General features: G+C 42.6%; 1 long non-coding RNA gene across 2 annotated transcripts in view; it reads left to right on the top strand.

Moving 5' to 3' along the window:
- The first annotated feature begins 808 nt into the window (after positions 1-808).
- The window catches only part of LOC120094649 (uncharacterized), a 47,286-nt gene continuing 28,916 nt past the window's right edge, over positions 809-19,178 (top strand). Inside the window, exons 1-4 of one of the 2 annotated variants that reach the window (XR_015629057.1) lie at positions 809-1,063; positions 1,515-1,629; positions 2,039-2,110; positions 2,893-3,356. This is a non-coding gene — a long non-coding RNA (uncharacterized LOC120094649). Of the gene's footprint in view, positions 1,064-1,210; positions 1,630-2,038; positions 2,111-2,892; positions 3,357-19,178 lie in introns of those variants that run through there. The other variant, XR_015629056.1, reaches the window with a different exon arrangement.

The raw sequence follows: 19,178 nt of genomic DNA, 5'->3' as shown, positions 1-19,178 counted from the left end.
CAATTAATAATCTAATTTTAATTAATTATAAAAAAGTACAGTATATTTTAAATAACAGTCACCGTGTTTGTCAAGAGATCTCTGCTAAGGACATGTATTTGTGTGGAAATGTTATTAAACATTTCAGCATGGAGAGAATTAATTAAAATATGAAGAATTGTTTTAGTGATGGTAAAATGAAATGCTTATGAATTTGTGAGAAATAGTGACCTTCCTGGCTGTATGAGGCACAGTGTTTAAAATATAGATTATTTTCTATACTCTTTCGGCTTAACATGTTATTAACAGTAACTCTTAACCTTAACCACCCTCTTAGAAGGTATAATTTGTCAAACTTGGTATCTGGCTGAAAGCATATTAGTTTGAGAACTATGAAGGTGCATGGGAACCAGACCAAATGTCCTGTTAATTGGGTTGCTGGACACTGTTGGTTGGGGTCTTGACAAGTAACATTAAAGTTTGATAGAGGGAAACTCGAAATACTTTCGAAGTTATAATTTGTACTTAATTGAACAAAAAATTATTCTGCTAACTGACCCTGAGAAAACCATTCTATTTATAATTCTGGAGCCAGAAAAGTCTTCCTGGCTCAGGGCGTGGGGGGCTGATAGGGCTTAAAGAAGGACCAGAGGAGTGCTCCCCAGAAGGAGGGAGGGCACAACTGAGCTGACTATACCCACTTTCATCCCGAATTCCCCATATGGTGAAACAGCCTATGTCCCTGGGGAAAGGGAGTAAAGAGACATAAATGGCTGGAAAGAGGGTGAAGTGTTTAAGGGAAAAAAAAATCCCTCCTCACAGAGACTAGAACAGCTGAGAAAATGTGTTTCTCTGGACCAGAAATAACTCCCTAATCCCGTAGGATTTGTTCTTTCAATGTTCTTGGTGGCTTTAGCACGCGGTTTCGAGGTGGCTTTGTGGGATTAAGCATCAAACATGTAGGATGTGCGGGGCTTTGAAATTGGTTGTGCGGCTCCCTTCTGCTGTTTTCGTTTGGGTCCTACATCCGGAGCTGTGTTAACGTGCCGCAGTGTTTTTAGCTCCTTGCAGCCATCTACAACTGGTAAGAACCTTGACAAATAAGTCTCCAAGAGCCAGTCTCTTCAAACAGTCTATTTCCACAAACAAATCAGTGACGCTTCTCGCTCTGCAAATGTTTGTTCAAATACGCCTCTTACATCATGGTCTAGAACTTCACATCCAAGATTTCACTCTAAACACAGCGGAGGATGTTTCCGATCTCCCAAAAGCATAGGAAGTGGGGTATTCCTACGAGATTAAAAACACTTGAACATCTATTAAGTGTTAAGTTTTCTGTTTGTCTCCCTGTTTCTGTCTGTCTTGCCCTGTGCCTCTCCTGTCGGTGTGCATTTCCTAACTGTGTTGACTGCTGCGATGATCAGATGAGTTTCAAAGGCCCCAGATGAAGCTTGTTTCTCAATAACCCAGAAGAACCCGTAAGAAACCTCAAGTTTTAATTGTTTTGACAAGAGCTACACATTTTTGTTTTCAAGATGACCCGGAAGAAGCATCTGTAGATGGCTCACTAATGGGGCTGGTATTGCTGCCTCCGTCCCCACCACGGATTTCCAACAGGTTTTAAAAGAAAAGCTGAGAGAACAGAGCCTGGTAAGAGTCCTTGGTTTTTAGTGATTTGGTGGCCTCTGAAGGTTTCTTACAGTTTGTGGGGAGGAGACTGTTCTTGGCTGAGGTCCCTGAGTAAACACAGGGCCTGAGGGAAACTGAGCAGAATTCCAAAACAAGCCAATATTTATAGTATCCACAAAACATGGGCGACCTGTAGGCTGGTCTCCTTTTCTTTGCCCTCCTCAGGCCCTGGTTTTAAAAAAAAAAGTCTCACACATTCTTGAGTCTTCTGGCCCTTCAAGACAGAAACCACCAAGGTCGTTGGCAATGTTTTAATTAGCTGAAGTAAGCGCCACTGGGGAAGTGACAGAAACTGGGGTGGTTGACTGAAGTCATTGGCTTTTAATGTTATTCCCACCCTCAATCGTCCTTTGGGCCTTTTTTTCCCCAGCAGCGTGTGATGTCACCGTGGACTTTCCCCACCTCTCTATCCCACCTGGCTGATGCCAGGCAGATTTGTGTGGTGAGTTTGTCAGTCATATAATATTCTTATATACGTGGCATAATCTTGCTATTCCATATTTTATTTTAATTGCCTATAAAATTATAAAATTTATTTATTTATAAATAAAATTGCCATGTTATTTTTTTTTTTTGCTGAAACTATAGAGACTCCAATTTCTGACACTAAGAAGGATGTTAGTTTAAGCTATTTTTTTTTTCTCTCTGAAAGATCAACGGCAGATTAGAATCAATATACTATACTTTCAGAAGCCCAAGTTTTGGATCTAGAACCTGCTGCTATCTTGAGGCCAAGCTGAATTGAGCTGCCATTCCACGTTCATATTCTTGCAATACATATATGAATGAGTCGTGACAGATGTTACTACTACTAATAGATAAAATATTAAAATCATGGATAATAAGTGACTTATAAGGGGCACCTATGACTGAGGTGGGTCAAAACCGGGAAGGGACCCTATTCCTTTAATTTCGCAAGGGCATACGGGAACACAACTCAGAAAACTAGACCCAAAGGACCCATCAATGTGGCAGTCACAGGCCAATGATATGTTCAGGTTTGTTTTCTAGGTTAGGGGGGATCTTTTTGAACAGAGTGGAGTCAGTGATCTCCAGGATGTGGTGGCATCTAACGTGGCGCCTTCAGTGGTTGCTAACCAGCGAGACTCGAGTCTTCTAGTCTCTTCTCTCCCTGAGTAGGGACATTGCTAGGATGATTATGTGTTACAGGGTAAGGCTGGAACATAAAACACATTGTGGTGCTTGCCTCACTTCCTCCTGCAGCACGTGCCCTTTAAGAACCTAGGCGCCATATTGTGTGGTTCTTCTAGCAACTATGGAGTTAGCCGGTGTGGTAAGGAACTGAGGCCTGTATCCGATGACCAGTGTCAACCTGACAAAACCTGGGCTGAAGCCTTCAAAGGACTGCAGGCTTGGATGATCTACAGACACAGGCTCAAAAAGGCCTCCGAGCCACAGTAACCTTGTTACTCATCCCAAGTTCCTAACACAAGAGTTCCACCGGGTAAAAAATTCTCGATGTTGCTTTAAGTCAGGCGAGCCGGTCACGACAATGATGAAGTAAGACGAGTGTGTCAGAGAGACGAGGAAGGAACTGTTGGGCAGATTGAAGCAGAGGATTCCCCAGGATGTACATTGGAGTCCAGGCGTGGCTATGAAGAGGCGACTATGGACAGACAGTGGGAGAAGACACTCGGACTGAAGCAGGAGGTACAGAGGCTCCTGAGGTAAGGAAAAAGACCGGCACGTCTGGAGTTAAAAAGAGAGCAAATTTGATGACCAAGGGAGAAAGTTGAAGAAAGCAGAAGTAAGATCCAGACAGGACCCCATTCTAAAAAGCTTTGGAGGTCATGAAAAACCCTCTGGAGAATGTTTGGGTACGGGAGACACACGACCTGGCTTAGAGCTTTCTGAAGGGCTCCTCTGCTTGTTGGATGAACCTGGCTTGCTGTAGGGTAGGCACGAACCTAGGAAATCAGTCGGAAACCATTGCCCTTGCTTAATTAGCAGAGAGACAGCAGCTGTGGAAGTGCTGAGGGTTGACCGGCGTTTGGTATATTTTAAAGAAAGGTCTGAGAAAACATCTTATGGAATGAACGTGGTGTGAGAGGAGATAGCCCAGCTGTGAGACCTGGAGCTGAGAAACAGCCTCAGTCTTAGCTTGTTATTTTCTTGTTGTTTATTTTTATGATTTTTTTGGGGGGGGGCAGTATCTCAACATGTACCACGAAGTGGTTCCTAATTTACAATCCTCCTGCCTCATCCACCGAGGTCCAAGCTTGTGTCACTGTATCTGGCTACCTCCAGATTTTTATAAAGGGGAGGGGCAATGAGGTAACAGTCGGATGCACCATCACAGTCTAACATAGTCTATAGGTTTTTTTTTTTTTGAACCATTCAATATTCTATAGCTTCAAGGAATTCTTGCTATTAGTGACCTTTCTCGAGTTCATAAAAGCTGGTCTACTTGGGAGGATCAGCAAATCTCGGTGCGGTTTTAGCTGGTGTGATGGATTCATGAATCAGAAGGACTCTCTGCCCGGGAGAGAGCTTTGTTAACTGCTGCACAGAATACCTCGCTCCCAGGGGCAAAAGGCTAGTGGAGCCTGGTCCAGCATTAGGACTATACTCCTTAAAGAGGAATTTTCAGAAAACAAATTTCTTTCCTACAGAAGAACAATTAGGTGTAGTATTACAATGTACGAGGGAGTTCTTTTATTTACTTTTTGAGTTATGTAAACCTAAAGTTTTCTGGGACTAGCAGGATGTTCAGTGGGTAACAGTGCTTGCTGCCAAGGCTGAAGACCTGAGTTCGATTCCCGTGACCCATTTGGGGGAAGGAGAGATCAAGGTCCAGAAAGTTGTCATTTGGTTGAAACACATGTACCCTGTGGTGTGTGCACCCTTCCCATAAATAAATAAATAAATAAATAAACAAACAAACAAACAAATAAATAAATAAACAAATAAAGTAATTACAAATGATTTGTGGATATTTGTGCTGGAGAAATTGCTCAGTGGTTAAGAGCACTGACTGCTCTGAGTCCAATTCCCAGCAACCACATGGTGGCTCACAACCATCTGTAATGGGATCAGACAGCTACAGTGCACCTATATAAATAAAATAAATAAATCCTTAAAAAAGAAAATTGTCATTTGATTAAAGCACATGTAGTCTGTGGTGTGTGCACCCTTCCCATAAATAAATAAATAAATAATAAATAAATAAATAAAATAATTAAAATGATTTGTGCATATTAGCTGTAATTCCTAATTGATAACAACGAACAAGCTATTTAACAGTTACGTTCTTTTCACAAGAAATACAGTTAATACTGTAATACTGAAATCAAATTTGATAATACTGAAATCAAAACCTGGCTGACAGTATAATGCAATCTGCAAAGAACCTTAATGATTCAGACAGGAAAGATAGCTCATTGGATAAAGATTGTCCCTGCCGAGCCTGAAATCCTTATTGAAACCCAGGGACCCACATGATGGAAGGTGAAAACCAACTTCTGAAAGTTGTCCTCTGACTAAGGCAAGTGCACACGCTACCCACAAACCCAACACATCCATGCACAGACAGAAGTGAGCAAGTCAGAGGGGTCAAGGACATGAGACCCATGGAGTCAACTGACCTGAGACCACGGGGGCTCACAAAACCTAGACCTTCAACCCGGGAACATGCAGGAGCTATAACTCAACCTCCACACATTTGTAGCAAATGTGCAGCTTGGTCTTCATGTGGGTCCTCTAACAAGTGGACAGGGACTGTCTTGGTCTGTGCTCCTGCCATTGGATCCCCTTCCCCCTATCAGGACTGCCTGGTTGGGTCTCAGTGAAAGAGGATGGGACAAGACCTGCTGGGACTAGATGTCCCAGAGTTGGGTGGTAGAATGGAGATCCTCTTCTCTGAGGAGAAGGGGAAGAGGCACTGAGAGGGGGGGTTTGTAAGGGTAGGAGGGGTTTGTAAGGATGGGAGGGGTTTGTAAGGGCAGGAGGGGTTTGTAAGGGTAGGGAGGGTTGTAAGGGTAGGAGGGGTTTGTAAGGGTAGGAGGGGTTTGTAAGGATGGGAGGGGTTTGTAAGGGTAGGAGGGGTTTGTAAGGGTAGGGAGGGTTGTAAGGGTAGGAGGGGTTTGTAAGGGTAGGAGGGGTTTGTAAGGGTAGGAGCGGAAAGAGATGAGGGAGGGGGGCTGTGATCCAGATGTAAAGTGAATTTAAAAAGAACCTAAAATTGAAACGAGGATAAGTAAGTTATGTAAAGAAAAAAAAATAAACACGATAAAATGTTTTAGAAAAGAAAATTTTAATACTAGTCGTGACTTCATGTATAATACATGATGATTTGAAAAATATCTAGCATATGCCTCTCTGTGATGTTTATGTTTGGGGTCTATTGAGTAAAGAATTCCACTGTGCCTCTCCCTGCAGAAGAGGGTCAGCACAGGACACTGTGGTCCTTCGTTCAGGCCCATGATGGGCCCTCTATCAGTTGCTCCCTTACCATCCACACGCAGCCCCTGCTGCCTAACACGCCGTCTAGCACATTTTGTAAAGCAAAATGAAAATTCATTCAAACACCAAACAGATGTGAATAAAAAGAAGAGGGTAGTTTAGAAATATTTCTGTTGCTATCAGCAATCATTATGTCCCATGAATGGCGTTGGCTCTTGGCACAGAATGTGAATAAAGCTGTCTGGTTACTGGGGATTTAGAACAATAGCAAGATTCCACTTTCAGTTCATGAGGTTTTTCTACTGGAGATTCATTTTGCTCTCTACACTCCTTTTTAAAGAAAACAGAAAGTTAAATTTTATATAAATCATGATTTTTCCCCCCTGTAGGCTTCCACAGATAATGGCTACAAACAAAACATTGCAAAGGCTGTTTCCTAATCTATTTTAAAAATATTTGTTAGCGTTGGAGAGATGGCCCAGCAGTTAAGGGTACCTTCTGTTCTTTCAGGGGACCGGAGATAGATTCCCAGAACCATTGACAAGTGACTTGCAACAACCTGTAACTCTAGCTCCAGGGGTTTTGATGCCCTCTTCTGGCCCCTGCCGGCATTGCATCCATGTTCACAAATAATATAATTAAAAATGAAAATAAAATCTTAAAAAATGTTTCTTAAATCTTAAAAAAAACTACATTCCTATTTTGTTGATGTAAAAATCCCCACTCAAACAGACACTTCCAATAAAGTAATTATAAATTTTTTTCTTTCCTATGATATGATATTTTACAGGAAAACCAGGACTCATAAATATATACAGCAAGTTGATTGCATGTTTGAGGTAATATGAAGAAAATTTACGGGTGGAAACAAGGTTTTTTTTTTTCTCTTTTCTTGAAGATAGATTGCAGTTAAATCCCTAAGGCAACCAATGATGTGGGTAGATTTGACAGGAGTCTCACAACTCTGAACCTGTCATTAGGACTCTGGGGTAACAGTTGTGACCCAGGATTCTGCTAGAGTCGATTCAAGGATGCTGCATTAACGAGTTATTGGTAGCAGCTTTACCGACTCAAGTTTGGACCCAAAATGATACCATAAAACAAGTAATTAAAAAAAAAGACAAACATCTAAAGGAGTCTAACAGTGATCAGGTTGAGTGTGGTGGCACACATCTGAATCATAAGGATCCGAAGTTTAAGGCCAGCCTGAACTTTGGCGTTTTTTGTCAAATAAAAAAAGAAAAAAATTAAGAATAAAACTAAGTAGAAATATCACTTAAAATCTGGAAGTTACTTATGACAATATTTATAAATAAAAATCCATCAAAAATTTTCAGCATGTCTTAGATGTCAGGCTTTATATTCTAGGCATTTACCACTGAGTCTGACCTCCAATTTTACCCTTCCCCCTCCCACAAGGCCACACTCACTCTTACAATGCCACACCCACTCTCACAAAGCCACACCCACTCCAATAAGGCCACACCCTCTCCAACAAGGCCACACCTCCTTATAGTGCCACTCCCTGGGGCCAAGCATATTCAAACAGCCACTGGGATACTTTGATGAACCTTTAAAAATGGATGATAGATAACAGCGATTTGGGTGACAGATGATAGTAATAATGGCGATGAGAGTGTGCTTTCAGTTCTGGGAAGGGCTGAGAGACAGGACCTTACACAAGATTTGTAACCGAGAGAATGGTGCATTCCTTTGCATGTGCACAGGTGTCAATATACACTCTGAAGTACCAAACTGTCCTGCAGAATAATCATATATGACCCGGCCACCTATCTTTAAAAAAACAAAAAAAACAAAAAAACAAAAAAAAAAAAAAACAAAACCAAAAAACAAAAAACAAAAAACAAAAAACCAAATCCCAAATCCCTCTGAATTTAGCTTAAAGAGAGAGCCAGGCTGATGGAATGTGAAGCTATTGATGATGTATACCTTGTGCGGTATTGGAAAGTAACCCCTTCTTTGTTCGTTTGTTGGTTAGTTTAATAAAACTATCTGATGAGCATGTATTTAACGTAGTGTTTTATATACTGAAATAATCTATTTTGCAAGGTTGTTTCCAGTCCTTTGGAAGCCGTCATTGGTTCTCCTTGGCTTCAGTGGAGGGGAAACTTAACCTGGGTTAATGGAAAATCTTTGTACATATTTGCACCGACTTGTCTCATGGATTGAGGTAGCTGCCACTCAGGAAGGCAGGGTTCGGGAATGTGTGAGGACAAAGTACATGCTCCCCACAATCCCGTGCGAGTTTCTGTTTTACATGCATGCAGATTTTTTTCTTTGTAAAAGTTCTCCCCCCTCTTCCGGTATTCCACACAGTAATAACCTTTTCCATTTTATAAGGCTTTTAGCCTTATAAAAATTGACTTTGTAAAAAATTATAGTGGTCATTACTACAATGAAATATAAGCAACATAAGAAGGTAATTAAAAAAATAAACAAGAGAACCCTGGTCTAATCTTTTCACGTCAAACCTCTAATGAGGTTTGAATGTTCTTGAATACCATTGAGGTTCTTGAGGTTTGAATACCATTGAAAGTTCTTCATCAAATGTTTAACGCGCATCAAAATGTTCATTTGGCGTACTGCTCAATTAGTTGAGATTGTTACAGACACAGTGAACAATGACCACAGTGGGGATATGGTACATTCTCATCACTCCTGAAAGAGACCCAGTGTCCCTGGGGGTTCCTCTGTTGCCCCTCCCCCATCACCTATCTGTTTGTTGTGTTTTCTTTCTTGTTGTTTTGTGCTCAGTGTAAATGGAACCGTGGCCACAAAGCCACACCCACTCTCACAGGGCCACACCCACTCTCACAAGACCACACCCACTCCAATAAGGCCACACCCACTCCAACAAGGCCACACCTCCTAATAGTGCCACTCCCTGGGGCCAAGCATGTTCAAACAGCCACTGGGATACTTCGACATTTCTTTGTCTTTTAGCAGTAATAGACACTTTCTAGACTCCTTGTTGAATAATTTTAGACCAGATTATGGAGATTACAACCAAGATGCTGTGCAGGCTCTGGGCTCTGTTACATTGTTTCAAAGAAGGTTAACATTTGTGTTTTCACAGCAATTGACTGAGCCAATGTAAATCCCATAGTCCCCTTAGTTGAGTAATTGGCAGCTTGGATGTCAGCTCATTCTTTGCCGCCATTTTCTTTCTCTTTGTCCTATCAATATGTGGCTCAGAGACTGGCCAGAGCTTGTAAGGAGAGAAGCTTGGGTTTTTGCTTGTCTAGTTCTTGGACCCTTTCTTGGACCACTCAGTAGCAGACTTTCTGCTGTGAGCCTAACTCATTAGTTTAAGAAAGATAAGGTGAGTGGCCATAGGTGGTTTTATTTTATTTTTTTACCACTACCCTGGTCATTTAAAATTTGACTGTCCATTCATTAACTTTTCTCTTCTTGGGACTATTTGCATCTGTTTCACAGGTATGGTTTTCCCATCGGACTTTCTGCTGCTGGTCCACTCGACCTTGTATGTGTGGCCTCTGTTATGGGTTGCATGTGAAACTTAGAGTGATTTGTATTGGCAACATCTGGGTTTTCATTGGAGAGTTTTCAAACCAGTTTCTCACAAGGATGTTTTGTATCATAAGCATTGCTAAACTTCTGACTGTGTGTGAGACTCGTTCACAGTACCTATTTTCTTTCTTTCTCTCTTTCTTTCTCTCTGTCTTCCTCTCTCTCTCTTTCTCTCTCTTCCTTCCTTTCTTTTTTTTATAAAGATTTATTTATTTTATGTATGTGAATACTCTCTCACTGTCTTCAGACATGCCAGAAGAGGACATCGGATCCCCATTACAGATGATTGTGAGCTGCCATGTGGTTGCTGGGAATTGAACTCAGGACCTCTAGAAGATCCATCTCTCCAGCCCCAGGCCTGAATTCTAACCATTCATAGGTACCTATTTTCTACCCGGGCTCTGGGACATTATTGTGCTGTCCAAGCTAGTTAGGGTTCTAGCAGGGCAGCTCTCCCATCCCTATGGTGCTCAGAGGCCAGCCTCCTCATCCTTCGATGCATGCCAGGTGTTCAGATCTGGCCTCCAGTGAGCTTCCTGCATGGTGTCACCAACTGTCCTGAAAGCATCCAGTATTTTCCATTCACTTCCTTCCATCAACTCTGACTGTGAGTTTGGCTTTAGATTTAATTTTATTATGTTTGTAGTGCATTTGAGCAGTGCTTAAAACAAGAAGTGTTCTACTTGGTATCTTGCTCTGTCAGATCAACTGGAAGTCTTTGTTCTTTGACTGCTTGTAGTCTATTAATGAAACCTTTGTTGGGGTGACCTTTTGATACATTGTGTGAAGACTGTCTTTGTATTATCCAGTCATTAATTCTGCACCAGCAGAGACCTGAGTACTGGCTAGATAGATATTGATATTGTTGCTTTTTTTATCTATTAATTAATTTATTCATCTTTCCATCCCAATTGCTGTCCCCTTCTGGTCTCCCTCTCACATAGTCCCTCTCCCTTGCCCCACTTCTCTTCTGAGAGGATGGGAGCTCCCTGGGTATTTCCCCCATGCTGGAGCATCAAGTCTCTGCAGGGTTAGGCACAACCTCTTCCACTGAGGCCAGACAAGGGGAACTGATTCCACAGGCAGGCAACAGCTCCCACTCCAGTTGTTGGGGGACCCACATGAAAACTGAGCTGCACATCTGCTACATATGTGTGTGGGCCTCAGCCCAGCCCATGTATGCTCTTTGGTTGGTGGCTGAATCTCTGAGAGTCTCCAAGGGTCCATGAATCAACTCTGTTGGTCTTCCTGCAGAGTTCCTATCCCCTTCCCCACAACTCTTTTTTTTTCTCAGCTAAGTTCACCCCCATAGACTGCTGGGAGGCTCCCCATCCCACATCTCTGGCACATCCTAAGATGACCCACCCCCACCAGCCCCTGATTTCTATTTACTCTCCTGGCCCTCTGACCCTCTCCTCTCTCTCCCTACACCTAATCCTGATCCCTCATTCCCCATCCCATCCCTTCTCCACCCAGTTTCCTCCCTCCATCTGCCTCCTATGACTATTTTATGCCCTTTCCCCTTTTATATTGATTATTTTATTTATTTACATTCCAGCCTTTGCCCTCCCTTCCAGTTCCCCCCTCACAGTTCCCCATCCCATTCCATGTCCCCCTTACTTCCTAGAGGGTACCACTGAGCATTCCCTTTCCCTGGGGCCTCAAGTCTCTCAAGGGCTAGGCAATCTTCTCCCACTAAGGCCAGACCAGGAAGCCTTCTGTTATGCATGTGCCAGGATGGCAGGAATGGAGAGGGTATGGGGCTCAGACCAGCCTGTATGCTGCCTTGTTGGTGGCTCAGTCTCTGGGAGCTCCCAGGGAGACGCTGGGGTTCCTATGGAGTCACCCTCCCCTTCAGCTCCTTCAGTCCTTCCCCTAATTCCTACATAGTGGTCCCCGACTTCAGTCCAATGGTTGGGTGTAAGTATCTGTGTCTGTCTCAGTCAGCTGCTGGTAGGGCCTCTCAGATGACAGCCATGCTAGGCTGCTATCTGTAAGCACATCATAGCATCAATAATAGTGTCAGGCCTTGGTTCCTCCCCTCGAGATGGATTCCAAGTTGGGTCAGTCACTGGGCAGCCATTCCTTCAGTCTCTCCTCTATTTTTGTTCCTGTATTTCTTTTAGACAGGAACAATTCTGGGTCAGAAATTCTGACTGTGGGTTGGTAAGAACTCATTGGCACAGGGGGAAATTTCCTGAACAGGACACAAATGGCTCAGGCTCTAAGATCAATAATTATTCTCTCTTCTAAGTGGGATTCAAGCACCCTTGCTTGGGCCTTCATTCTTGTTTAGCTTCTCGGGTCTGTGAAATAAATGGTGGGTATCATGTACTTTATGGCTAACATCTACCTATAAGTGAGTACATACCATGCTTTTTTTGGGGGGGCTGGGTTACCTCACTCAGGATGATATTATTTAGTTCCATCCATTTGCCTGCAAACATCATGATGTTCTTGTTTACGTTAGTTGACCAGTATCCCGTTGTGTAAATGAATCACATTTTCTGTATCCATTCTCCAGCATTGTTATTCTTATGACTCATCACCTGCCTTGGTACTTTTTTTATACAAACACCATCCTCACTTGCTGATTACTTTAATAAAGAGCTGAGGACCAATAGCTGGGCAGGAAAGGGAAGGCGGGACTTACGGTCTGTGAGAGGGTCTCTGGGGAGGGGTCCAATGTGGAGGGAGGTGGACTAGAATAGTCAGGTTAACTAAGTTAGATGAGGCTAGCTGGAAGGTAGCCTTATCTAAGGCCAGGCTATAATAAAATTAGTAAGTCTCTGTGTCATTACTCAGTCACTGGTAGGTCCAAGAAATCCCTCCATAACCTTTGTCTTTTCTTCCATTTTTGTAATCCCAGATGTCATTCCCATCTCTCTGATACTTGCCCTTCGACCTGTGTAGGCTCCTTTTGTATCATAATATATTGGTGCATTTCTCCCCATTTCTATTCCCTTTTCTGTGGTCATTACCCAAATTCATCTTAGGAGCTGCTGTCTTAATACTTGCTCTAGGAACTGGCCTTGATTCTCTCACTAGTCACTCAGAAGTCTTTAGTGGCTCTTCAGTGCCCCAAACAAACTCTGTTCCCAAGGTAATGATGAAGTAAATCTTTCTACCCGTTTATGCTGCTCTTCACAGCACAAGCCCTGGAGTTCCAGCGACACCTCTGCACTCACTCTCCCTTTAGTTGGACAACTTCCTCACTACATTTTCATACCATTCTACGTGACGTGAGATGCCTTTTCCCAGTGTGCAAACATTTCCAAATAGTACCTTTCCTCTCAGACAGTCCTGGGAGTTCCCTGTTTCCATGAGCAGAGGTGAAAATACATTTATCTGTTGTCTTTGCGAGGTACTGTGATTCCTCCTGTCCTCCCTCCCACTTCTTCCTTCTCTCTCTCTCTCTCTCTCTCTCTCTCTCTCTTCCTTCTCACTCATTACATGAGGAAAACTTTATTTGTGAAATTTATCTTTCATAGTTAAAAAAGTTCTTTGCCTATCAGAATGAGAAAGTAAATTTTGATGCAGGAAAGGGGCATAAAAAGAGACAGGAAGTAAATTCATAATTGTCCCTGAAAGCAAGAAGAAATGAGGATAAAAGCGATTAAAATCTAGCCACTTGATTAGCCATTGTTCTTGAGACAAGCCTCTCTAGCTCTATGAAGGAACGGTTACTTAAAAACACATCGAACACCAAGGACCCAGCTTAGGTCTTACGCAACTGACTTTTCTTTTAGGAATCATAATTCATTTTAAGTGGCCATTGCTTTTGTTATCCTCATTTTCAACTTCCTTAAACAAGAGGGAACAGGGGAGACAGCTTCTTATTGGAAGTGCATCTCATAGGTAACACAATGGTAAAATTTATCTGTCAGTTCCTAGTCCTTCATAAAATGCAGTTTGTTTTATTTTATTTATTTTTTTACTCTGGTGCCTAAGGCTTAAAAGTAGGTCAAGGTCTCAGCTTACTTCAGCTTAGCATCAGAATTTAAGAGGGTATAATAAATGATGAAAAAACATTAGACTGCATTGAAGAATTCATGTTTAGACCCTTGGGAACATAACACTAAAATACTCCATACTCTATCTGAACTGTATAGAATCTCATCAAAACAACATGACCTAGAATCATAAGCATTTATAGTTTGACAGGTTTCTTTGAAATACAAGAGCCAGGAATGTCCTTGGTTATTACAGATGAAACTGAACTCATCAATTTTCTTAATCTAGATCTTTCCCCAGTGTCTATCTGTCCCCACCAAAGGCTGGCTTCTTCTTCTTCTTCTTCTTCTTCTTCTTCTTCTTCTTCTTCTTCTTCTTCTTCTTCTTCTTCTTCTTCTTCTTCTTCTTCTTCTTCTTCTTCTTCTTTTTCTTCTTCCTCTTCTTCTTTTTTTATTAAGATTTATTTATTTCTTTTGTATATGAGTACATTGTAGTTGTCTTCAGACACCAGAAGAGGGCATCGGATCCCATTACAAATGGTTGTGAGCCACCATGTGGTTGCTGGGACTTGAACTCAGGACCTCTGGAAGAGCAGTTGGTGCTCTTAACCACTGAGCCATCTCTCCAGCCCCAAAGATTGGCTTCTATTGGATGCCTTGGAAACAACGCGTTGACAAATAAGGAAAATCTTGAGGCCAGATGGTTTGGTAAATGCTGTGTAATTTTCCATATCAGGGATGATGAAAATAATTTACTTATTTATTTTGAGACAGGGTCTCACTATGCAGTCCTGGCTATCCTGGAAGTCATAAAGACCCAAGTGCTTTCCTCTACCAAGTACTTAGATTAAAGACACATGAAGCCATGCCCCGCCACATTGTTTAAATTGGGTGTTCCACCTGCATGTATATCTGTGGATCACATGCCTACAGCATCTGGGGAGGATGGAGAAAAAGACAGAAAGGGAGTAGAAAGAAAAGAGGGAGTGTACTTATTAGATGTTGGATAAATTCCACCGGAACTATTATTACAGAGTAGACACAGAGCAAAGTTAGTCATAACAGTCTATTCAGAAGAGCTGCAAGTTGACACAAAGCCACTAAACCAGCTGCTAAAAGTGCAAACACAAATAAATTACAGAAGGAACGAGGAAACATGAGCGACACCCTCGGTCAGTATTGCTTCCTGGTCGGGATGAGCAGAGTCTCGCCCTGCTCTCTTATCTGTTGTAGTGATGCCTGTAGGCGGGGTGAAGGCTTAGCGTTAGTAACTCACACTATTTAAGTGCAACACACCCGAGTCCCTCTTGTTACAAGAGGATTCTGTGTGGGACCTCTGTTCTGCTGGAATTTCCTAGTCTTAGACATGCCCCTCCCACTTGTCAGTTACAACTTCCTTTCTGTTGTTTGGGGGTTCATGAGTCCCATGTGGGGTTTCACGTGACGGAGACTGTGAGGAAGGTCCACCTTATCTGGGCTTTCCTTTCCCGGACACCACATTTATTAGCATTGTTTGAAGAGACTGACTTTCCCCCCACCCTTTCTTGTGTAGTCATGGATCCAAGCAATGGTCCCGGCAGTTCCTTTTCCTGCTATTTACTCCAGGATGCTGCCGGAGAGCCTCACACTCAGGCTTTCCTGCCGCCCTGTTCTATGCATCTTTTTACATACCGTGCATTCACATCCGGTCAGGCTCTCTCCAGATAGCTGTTTGTGCAGGGCCCTCATCCAGGAGAGCTTTTTGAGAAGCCACAAGTGGTATCTCTTCTGCCTGTGGAGCTTGGTGTGATAGGGATGCAGGTGGCTTCTGGATACTTTTCTGTGGACGGTGACACCTGGGTTACTGCTTTTCTCTTCGACTCCTTTCACAGGGTTAGGCTCTTGTTTTCTGTTCTACCTTTTTCTTTCGCTGGGTTGCACAGAGACAGTTTCTAATCTATTATTTTATTCTGAAGTCCTGCACTGGAAGTTAATCGCTAACTGCTGACAAACACACTGGTGTTTTCAACATTTTTAGTTTTAATTAAAGAAACTTTCTTTAATCACTGTATACCATTTCTTCAAAATCAGGTTTTAATTATTCTGGGATACTGCTTATGTGTTTACATCTATCTATCTATCTATCTATCTATCTATCTATCTATCTATCTATCTATCTATCTATCTATCTATCTATCTATCTATCGTCTTAGTCAGGGTTTCTATTCCTGCACAAACACTATGACCAAAAAGTAAATTGGGGAGGAAAGGGTTTATTCCGCTTACACTTCCACATTGCTGTTCATCACCAAAGGAAGTCAGGACTGGAACTCAAGCGGGTCAGGAAGCAGGAGCTAATGCAGAGGCCATGGAGGGATGTTTCTTACTGGCTTGATTCTTCTTGCTTGCTCAGCTTGCTTTCTTATAGAACCCCAAACTACCAGCCCAGGGACAGCACCACCCACCATGGGCTGGGTCCTTCCCCCTTGACCATTAGTTGAGACAATGCCTTACAGCTGGGTCTCATGAAGGCATTTCCACAACTGAGGCTCCTTTTCTGTGATAACCCCAGCTTGTGTCAAGTTGACACACAAAACCAGCCAGGACAATTGACCCCTTATCAACTTGACACACAAACACATCACTACTAAGCCTCAACCGTTACTTTCTTACTCATCCCCAAGATGCATTTAACAAAAGGAGGACATTTTTGGAAACTCCTTCTTACAATTGCTTTCCCCTTTGCAGACAATATCCTTCGTGTACTCACTGAGAACTCAAGACCACTATAGCCAAGAAATAGCTTCTTTAGCAGAGTCAGCAGCTGTCTTTAACAGGAGTTTCCCAGGAGATGTTCCCCCAGACACCCACCAAAGGTCTAGTCACGCATGCTAATCCTGTGCTGTGTGGTTTGAGGTTACTTAAGACTCAAATTATTTTACTTTCCCTTTGTTGTTAGAACATTCTTCACTGGCTTCCTTCCTACGAGATTACAGTTCTAATTACCCTTATTTACTATGTCTTCCTTCTTTCTGTGCGTGTCATCAGCCAGCGGTGAGTCTCACAGGGCTCAGCCTACCTCCTTTAGTGCACAAATTTACCCCATGGTGTCGTTATTTGTTTGTTTTGTATAAGTTCCTGTTTGACCCTGACCACGCAAAATCTGAGTGTGCACATCGGATGCATAAGATGTCTGTACTTAAGTGCCATCCTTCTGCTTCAAGGAGCTTTTCCTCCCAAGACACAGACATTCAGCAAAGCCACAATCCATGTGGCCTGGCCAGAGCTTTGTGTCTCACTGGAAGAACATTGCCAGTGGCCAGAAATGCTTCAAAACGATTGACATCATTTTCTTGCAGTTACCGAACATCAGGGAACAATACGGGGTACACACAGGTGAACCTTGAAAGCCACATTTTCAGCTCATCTACTTTTCCTGTTTACCATGCAGCTACATCCAAGTATTTATTTTCTCTGACAGCTCTTTAGCATTTTCAGGTCACCTTCTGTTGTCTCCTCTTATAATCCTACATCAATTAACAGTCTTAATTCCTCTTTGGTAATAAAATATTCTTCTTGGAAGTCAGAGAAGGGGAAGATTTTGAGGGTTCAATGTTGTCAAACTTTTCACCAAGTAGGGGCCAGCGAGATGCTGAACAGTCAGTCCTATATACCATGTCCCATCAACATAGCTATGCATGTCACCTCACCGTGACTGACGTAAGCCTTAACATCATCTCTTCCAGCTCTTTTGACCAAACCACTGGGCCTTACCTGTTAGAATGCCACTGGACAGACGTCCTTTCTTTCTCCCTCCATTACAAGATGGCCTCTTGGTGTTATTTTATACGACAAAACCTACAGGGCCAAAAGATAATTAGACTCAGACATAAACTCATACCAAGGAAAATTCGAAAGGGGGTTGAGAGTTACTTATCTTACCATTTAGATCAATATTTTCTAAGATCAACTTTTGTTTGCACCAGGAGATGAACATTCTATAGACTCAATTATCCAATCACTAAGTGTCAAGTGGAAATCCTAATTGTCTGGGTTTTCCAAGGTCCTTTATTCCTCTTTTGGTAACCAAAGCTTAATAGAATTCCTCTCTTGGTACCCATAGAATAATCAGGAAAAGTCTTGCAACCCCCACATTTCTGTTCATTCAGCGACCACTGGAACTGGCTGTTCTTCACCTCCTTCTGACCTCATTCCTTACCTCCACTCAGCTTCTGAAAACCTCCCACCGTCTGGAACTCTTGGACAGCCATCAGCACAACTCCACATTGTTTCCACTTTTCTGAACATTCCCTGATTTTTTTTTTTCAGACTGGCATAGCTTTCCCCAGAACTCACATGTCCCTCCTGCCTCTTCTGGGAGCGAAGCAGACATCTTTCTTCCTCCTCATTGCTCTGCCCAGAGTTTTGGCTCGCACCCCTTCTTAGAAATTACTAGAGTTTGTTTTCCTATCAAATCCCTTCAGCCTCTCTTCTTTCAAGACTACTGTGTATCTGGGCTTTGGTGTTTTGTGGATTTTTCTTTCCCCCTTCCCTTTTATTCCCCCAGTTTCACCCCCGTCACTAGATAGGAGAGAAAGAAAGAAAGAGGAGAAAGAGATAGAGATCCTTGAGTCTAACTTCTTTCCTTTTGTTTCTTCTTTGAACACAACTAACAAACCACAAACAATTCCTCAATGGCCAACAATCAGCAACTCTGCTTGTGGGGCCCTTCTAGAATGTTCCTGGAATTCTAAACGTCACACAGTTGCAGAAATTATCTGCAGCAGGCTGGCAAAACCATGCCTCTTTGGTTTTGCATGAGGCAAATCATAGTCAGCTGCTGTGGACAGTTCTAAGAAGCCCTATATCCCCACACCTGGGATTAAAATGAAAACGCTTTCTCCTAATATTTCTCTGTTGGTTTTTTTTTTTAAGAAACAAATTTTCCAAAATTGTCACTGCACTCCTGGATCACTGCCCTTCCTCAGAACTTGCTGGAAGCAGGCTGCTTAACGATTTCAAAACTCAGCTCTCCCCACTCCTTTTTCCTCTTTTCCTCCCACAAACCGCCTTTTAAAATCTTATTTTCCTCCTTTTGGTAAAATAGACACAGTGAATTCAACTTAGGGTTTTGGGGGGCATTATTAAGTGATGCTCAAAACGCACACTGCACAAAGGCTACCTGAGGTGCAGGGGAATAACTTAGCATCTTAAGGTTGAAAAGTGTGCCTTAAATAAAATCTCACAGAGTGGGCTAAAATATGTAAATGGGTAGCTGCTTTTGTTAAGATATAGAAAGGTGGTGAGGAGGGGAAATATCTCTGGAATGAGAGAAGGGAAGCCTGGAAGTCCTAGGATAGAGTTTTTTTCAGCGGGGGCCAGAACAGTTAGAAACCCCCTGGAAATGTGGAGAGGGCTTTCTAGGTAAGGCACCTGCTGCACATGGAGCTCTTAGTGGAGACCCCCAGAATTCTCAGAATTAAAGGAGTACACTTGTGGCCCCATGCTAGGTAAGGATGTGGAGACTGCAGGGTGCCTAAAGATCATTGGCCACCCATTCTGATAATGTTTAGGTTCAATGAGAAAACCTATCTCAAACACTAA

The sequence above is a fragment of the Rattus norvegicus genome, chromosome 9, assembly GCF_021556685.1.
Source record: "Rattus norvegicus strain SHRSP/BbbUtx chromosome 9, alternate assembly SHRSP_T2T, whole genome shotgun sequence".
NCBI classification, from domain to species: Eukaryota; Metazoa; Chordata; class Mammalia; order Rodentia; family Muridae; genus Rattus; species Rattus norvegicus.
The sequence above is the reverse complement of the archived record's forward strand: the minus strand, read 5'-3'. Positions and strand labels throughout refer to the sequence as shown.